The sequence below is a fragment of the Echinops telfairi genome, unplaced genomic scaffold (genome assembly GCF_000313985.2).
Source record: "Echinops telfairi isolate 266 unplaced genomic scaffold, ASM31398v2 ScPeMD7_34;HRSCAF=130, whole genome shotgun sequence".
Classification (NCBI taxonomy): Eukaryota; Metazoa; Chordata; class Mammalia; order Afrosoricida; family Tenrecidae; genus Echinops; species Echinops telfairi.
In genome coordinates this window covers 433,976-441,067 of record NW_022103931.1, presented here as the reverse complement: position 1 = coordinate 441,067, position 7,092 = coordinate 433,976, and the positions used below count along the sequence as shown (strand labels likewise).

Here is a 7,092-nt window from a genome sequence, read left to right as displayed (position 1 = left end):
TTTTTTTTTAACTTCTCTCCATCTTCCTCACTATTTCTGTCTTCTGTATTTCTTTCCTCTTCAACATTCATTAAGTATTGATCTGTTAATTCCCCTTCTTCATGATTCTGGTAGTTTCATAATTTCGTGTTGACTTGAAAATGTAAGAGTGAAGGGGTGGAATTTAGCCTGTCAGTCAGGCCATAACCTGATGATGCCTCTTTGTGGGGAACTTGCTCGCTCTCTCTGCCTTTACTTTCCTACCATCTAGCCACTCAGAGACCTGCCAAAGCCCTGGAGATGCGTCTACCACCAGTGAATCCACAAGACTTTGCACCCACTGGCTAGTGATCTTCCTGCGTTTTGTATCATTGCTTGTGGTTGTGTGAGTCTGAAGAGGAGTTTATGGACTAGTGTTGGACTTAGGGACTAGGATCAGATTTGATCTGGACTTGACTGGGATGTCTGATATGTAACTACTTCTTGATATTAAGCTTTTTCTTACACATATGTGAGTGTCATTGGATTTGTTTCTCTAGTCAACCAAGTCTAACACAATGATCTATAAGATATTGTACATAAAATATATAAATTTCTAAATTCAGCATTTTGCCAAATGGACCACTTTCCCACCAATATCTTCCATTAAATTACACTGATCAAATGTTTGGAGCATGTTCACATAACTCAGCAATTTTTTCCATATCATCTGTGTGCATTTTTCCAAAACTTACTTATAGGAAGATGCAATGTTCGTTTCAGATACATTGCAAGTGAACATAAGAGAATTATAACATAAAAATGTACATGCTGCAACATTGTATATAGTACATATTACTAAAGATAAGTTATTTTAAAAAGACGGTTGTAAATGTACTTTATCATAACTCAGCTATGTCATAAGGTGAGTACTACTTGTATACTGGAATAAAAATAAGCATAAGGCGTGAAGAAGACAAAAATGTTTTCACAAAATCAAAATAGATGTCAATATCTATACAGTAAAGTTTGCTGACTCATAACAACTGCAGTATCTGCTTTAGTGCATTATTGATTTTTTGTGGACTATCCTCACAGTTTGACTCTTGAAGGTCATGAGGTCTGATAATGAAAGCTCACCCAAGGCTCTTTAAAAATTAAAAAAAAAACCTCTTTTAAGCCTAACTAAGGTAAAAAACAGCTGTTAGAAACGACAGGGTTGTGATTGTAGTGGCAGGTGTTTAGTATGAACTCCAGAGGACCAAGGTCTTTCTGGAGAAAGAACTACCATAGTCAAAAGTCTCTTTTCTGAATGGGTTCTGCCAAATCACTGTGTATTCTTGACCAAGGCATTTCCTCTGGAAAGGCAGGTGTCTTTGACAGGCTGGAACAAGCAAGTTCATCTGCTCTACATTTCTTTGTCAATGTTGATCTTAGCATCAGTAGTCCATCCAGGGCCACCAGGCTCAGCTAGTGTTGATAATTATGGATGTGCTCTTTGTAGAATGATCAAATAATAATACTGCCATCTTTGCTATCACATTAGTGGGTTTGAGACATGTGATACAGAATGAGAAATACTTTAGTTTTATTTAGGATAAGGGCTATGATTCACACCTCTGATCATTTAGGCTGGTCCAAGAAGAGGAAGGAGTGCATTAGGAAAATTTACCCAGGTAAAGAGCATGTGAATAGCTGAAGTTGGTTTGATATGTAAAGTAGGGTCCCAGAAAGCAATTAGACCCAACAGCACCCATCTACCATCACAATCAGAGAATTAAGATGACAGTTTTACTCTGCATTCTTGGGGTTGTTGTGATTTGACAACTGTGGTAGTTACATAATCTCTTGTCAACTTGAAGGTATTAAGAGTAAAGGGGTGGAATTTAGCCTGTCAATCAGGTTGCAGCTTGATGACCTCTTTGGAGGTGCTAAGGAGAGAAATAGCTCACTTCAGACCAAACCCACTCTCTCTCTCCCTTCCCTTTCCTGCTGTTGAGACACTCAGAGAGCTGGAGAACCCACGTGGAGACCCATGCCAGCATTGAGATGCTTCCATCACCACTGGATCCACAAGACTTTCCACCCACCAGCCTGTGATCTTCCTGCATTCAATGTCATTGCATGTGCTGTTTGAGTCTGAGAGGAATTTTTGGACTAGTAATGAACATATGGGCTAATATAGGACTTATGGACTTGATCTGGACTGGGATATTTTCTCAATATACAATTGCTCTTTGATATAAAGCTCTCTCTTACACACATATGAATGTCTCTGGATCTGTTTTTCTAGTCAACCCAGACAAACACCACAACTAGCAATAACTTGTGTGTGAATGATTCAATGATAACTATATATCTGCCAATCATTCACACACACGTTATTAATAGTTGTGGTGTGAGTAAAAGCTTAATACATCAAAGCTTCTTAATGCTAGAGTTCAGCAACACCTGCTGACTATTACTTACTCCCCTTCAACATTAACCAGTAGTACCAATCCCCTTCTAAGCACTCCCCTCTCCCCAGCACAAGCTGATCCTTCTCTGCCCCTGATTCATCCCACCCAGCCAAATCGCTTGCTTCTATCACCTCTGAAAACTCTGTGTGAAAAGCAACCACATGGTCAGCTTCATGCAGACATCCTCACTGGTAGTCAGTCCATGAGGACAAAGGACCAGGAATCCTACTCAAACCGTGATATTATTTTGTTTTTGTTTTTCTATCTATCTTACTTTTTTCTTTTCTCCTTTCCCCCACCCTACTTCCTCTTCCAATGTGGCACCACTCCCCTGCAGATACATGTGCATCACAGGCAAACTCCGGCGCACCTATAGATCTTAGGATACCCATCCACATCAGGTTTTAAAAACAAAAACATAAAACTTCTTTCACAGGGGTCACTCAATTCATAACAGTAGCAAAATTACAGTTATGAAGTAGCAGTGAAAATAATTTTATGGTTAGTAGGGGTCCCCACAACATGAGGAACTGTATTAAAGGGACGCAGCATTAGGAAGGTTGAGAACCACTGCCCTAGATAAATGAATGGATTTGGGGCTTGCACTTAATATTAGCCCCAATCTAAGAACAATTAGTTCTCATAACTTGGCCCTCCTCAATGCTCACCCTCATGAAGATATCACTGAAGATAAGAGTGCTATAGCAAAGTGTGAGGAAGAAGGCAGAGGTTGCTTGACTATCAAAAACAATAGTATCTGGGAGTCTTAAAGCCTTGTCTCCAAGCAAGCAACCAACTAAGTTCACATGGGAAAAGCACAAGATCCTGTATGATCCAATGATGATAAATAATAAAATCCAAATCCAAAGGAGAACATTCATTTGCAGGGTCCCTACATGAATTAAGCCTCTGATGAATACCCTCTGACCATACTCAAAAGATGTGAATAATCTTGTTGTTAGACAGGGGGTATTTTAAACTTGATTATGGCAGATGTAATTAGGTTAAAATGTAATACCTGATCATTTGATCTCCTTTTTGACCCATTTAAAATTTGTTCTCATTTATAATATTTCCTGCTTTTTTCTTGATTGAGGTTTTTTCCTCTGGTTTATTTTGATATTGTTGTTGGTCTTTCATTTATTAAAAAAAAAACATTTTATTGTGAGCTCTTACAGATATTATAAAGAGCCATAAATCAATTCTATCAAGTGAACTTGTACATATGTTGCCATCATCATTTTCAAAACATTGTCTTTCCACTTGAGCCCTTTGATATCAGCTCTTCTTTTCTCCCTCTCTTCCCCACCCTCATGAACCTTTACTAAAATATATATATCTCATATCTTACACTGTCCGCTGTGTCCCTTCACCCACATTTCTATTATTCATCCTCCTGGTGGGGTAGTGGTGATTATACATCCATCATTGCTATTAGTTACCCAACCCACCCTGTACCCTCATGGGATCATTGCTTCCATTACTGTTTCTGAGGGAGTTATCTGTCCTGGATTCCATGTGTTGAAAGCTCTTATCTGTACCAATGTACATATCCCGGTCTAGCTGGATTTGTGAGGCAGAACTTGGGTCATGATACTGGGATGGGGAGGAAGCATCAAAGAACTAGAGGACTGTTGTGTGTTTCGTCATTGCTATATTGCACCCTGGGTGTATCATCCTTTCTGTATGACTCTTCTGTGAGGGAGGTCGAATTATCTACAGATGGACTTTGGGTCTCCACTCTGACCCCTCTCCTTCACATCGGTGTAATTATTTGTTTTTGATCTTCTGATACCTGATCCCATTGATATTTCGTGATCACATAGACTGGTGTGCTTCATCCATGTGGCCTTTGTTGCTTCCCAGCTAGATGGCCACTTGTTTATCTTCAAGCCTTTAAGACCCCAGATGCTATATCTGTTAATAGCCAGGCACCATCAGCTTTCTTTACCACATTTGCTTATGCACCCATTTTGTCTTCATCTATCATGTCGGGAAGGTGAGTATCACACACTTCCAGGTTATTAGAACAGTGATCTTCTGTTGAGGGAAAACTTGAGTAAAGGTCCAAAGTCTGTGTGCTGCCTTAATATTTTAACATAAATATATGTGTTGTTGGTTGTTTTGATGCATATATTTGTCTTTTTATGTTTTCTAGTTTATGAAATCCAGGATAGGCAAATCTATAGAAACAGTCACTGGTGCATTGCCTTATTGGGGATACAGAAGTGGAGGTTGGAGATAAATGGAGAGCTAACAATGAATACAAGAAGGAAGAAATTGTTCTAGATCTGATTTAGTGATGATTATACAAGTATTTTTAAACAGCTGAACTATGGACGTGTATGGTATATTAACTTAATCTCAATAAGGCAATTAAAAATGAAAACAAGGTAATCTACCACATAAAGAAAACAAAAGATAAGAACCATATGATCAATAGGTATGAAGAAACCATTTGACAATTTCCAAAACTCATTTCTGATAAAAAACATTCAAGAAAACAGGACTGGAAGGAAAATTCCTCGATATAATAAAAGCTATATATGAAAAAATCAATAGCCCATACCACGCTCAACAGAGAACAACTGAATACATTTTCCTTGAGAATGGGAACCAGACAAGGATTTCCCCCTATCACTACTCTTTTTAAACAGCATAATGACCATTAGATAACAAAAAGAAATGAAGTGAATACAATTGTGCAAAGAAGTAAAGCTCTCACTATTTGCAAATGATATAATTTTCATTATAGAAAACCACACACACACAAAAGAAAACCACAAAAATGGAGTAGGTCCCAACCCCAGTTATGTCGACCCCCTCCCCAGAGGATTGCACTGAAGATACAGCCCTGGGAGAGTAGCAGGTCTGCCCAGACCACACGGAAGCAAACTAAGAAGGAGAGAGAGAGAGAGAGAGAGAGAGAGAGAGAGAGAGAATATAGTATCCTGGTTCACCAAGCCCCAAGGATGACACTTCTGCTCAAAACAGCCAAGGCACAGAGGACCGTAGGGCTGTCCTCACCACAAGACACAGCATCCCTTCACTGACCCACAGCATTGCAGGGGTCAGCACTGGAAACATTGTGTGGGAATTGTGCCCAGTCTGACACCCCTCTCTTCCTCCACACACACCTGGATGAAACACAGAGGGAGTACAACAGAGCAGCAAGGGGAGCAAAGCAAGGAAGTCCCTGAAAAATCCCCAAAATAGACCAGATTCAGATGGCAGGGCTTGGCACCTAATCAGACTCGATCGGAAAACATACATAGGGTCAGCAGACAGACTTGGAACTATTTATAGCTCCCGTCTCTCCTTCTCCTTCTCCTTCTCCCCCTCCTCCTCCTTCTCCTTCTTTTCATGTCTATCTATATGAGATAGTCAAGATAAACAATCCTGAGGAGGAAACAATGGGACTAACATTTCCAGGAGGACAGGAGAAAGGGGGAGTTGGGGGAAAGGAAGGAGGGAGCCAACAAACCTAGGGACAAGGGAACAACAAGAGATCTAAAATCGATGGTGAGGAGGGTGTAGAACGCTTGGTGGGGGTCAATCAAGTGCAATGTAGATGAGAGGAATTACTGAGAGCCCAATGAAGGTCAAACATTATAGTGTGACAGGAGGAAAGTAAAAGGAAATAGAGGAAAGAACTAGGAGGCAAAAGACATTTATAGAGGTATAAATATAGGCATGTGCATGTGTAAAGAGATTAATATATTACAATAGGGATATAGGTCTAGGTACATATATTTATAGGGTAAGTATTAAGGTAGCAGATAGGCATTCGACCTCTACTCAAGTCCTCCCTTAACGCCAGAACGCTTTGTTCTAAGAATCTGGCATTCTGTGATGCTCACCTTCTTGACACAATTGCTGAAGACAAAATGGCTGCATAAACATGTGTGGTGAAGAAAGCTGATGGTGCCCAGCTATCATAAGATATAGCATCTTGGCTTGAAGTTAAACAAGCAGCCATCTAGCAGGAAAGCAACAAAGCCCACATGGTAGAAGCACACCTGCCCGTATGATCACGAGGTGTCTAACGGATGAAGTATCAGGTATTTGGGTAGAAGACCCAAAACAACCATTTCAATACAAACGAGGGCAGTCAGAATGGAGACCCAAAGCCCATCTGTAGAAAATTGGACATCCCCTCACAGAAGGGTCACAAAGGGAGGAGACAACCAAGGTACAGTATAGCACTGATGAAACCCACAACATTCCTTTATTTCTTTAGGGTTGCCTCCCCCCACTGACTATCATGACACCAGTTCTGCCTTACAAATCTGGCTAGACCAGAACATGTACCCTAGTACAGATAAGAACTCTCGATACATGGAATTCCGGGCATATAAACCCCTCAAGATCAATTTTGAGAGCAGTGATAACATGAGGGGAGGGAGAAGGTGTGGAGAGAAGGGGGAGAAAGGGGGAGCCAATCACAACGATTAACGCATAATACACACACACCCAGGGGGATGAAAAACAGAAACATAGGTGAAGTGAGACAGCAGGTGATGTAAGATATGAAAATAATAACAATTTCTAATTTATCAAAGGGTCGGGGAGGGAGGGTAAAAAAAGGAGCTAATACCAAGGGATCAAGTAGAAAGAAAATGTTTTGAAAATGAGGGAATAATGAGGGCAACAAATGTATAGATGTGCTTTACAC

The 7,092-nt window shown here is 40.2% G+C and overlaps 1 pseudogene; it reads right to left on the bottom strand.

The window, feature by feature from the left end:
• Positions 1-747, bottom strand: part of LOC101656034 — a 4,278-nt pseudogene extending 3,531 nt beyond the window's left edge.
• Positions 748-7,092: the final 6,345 nt, after the last annotated feature.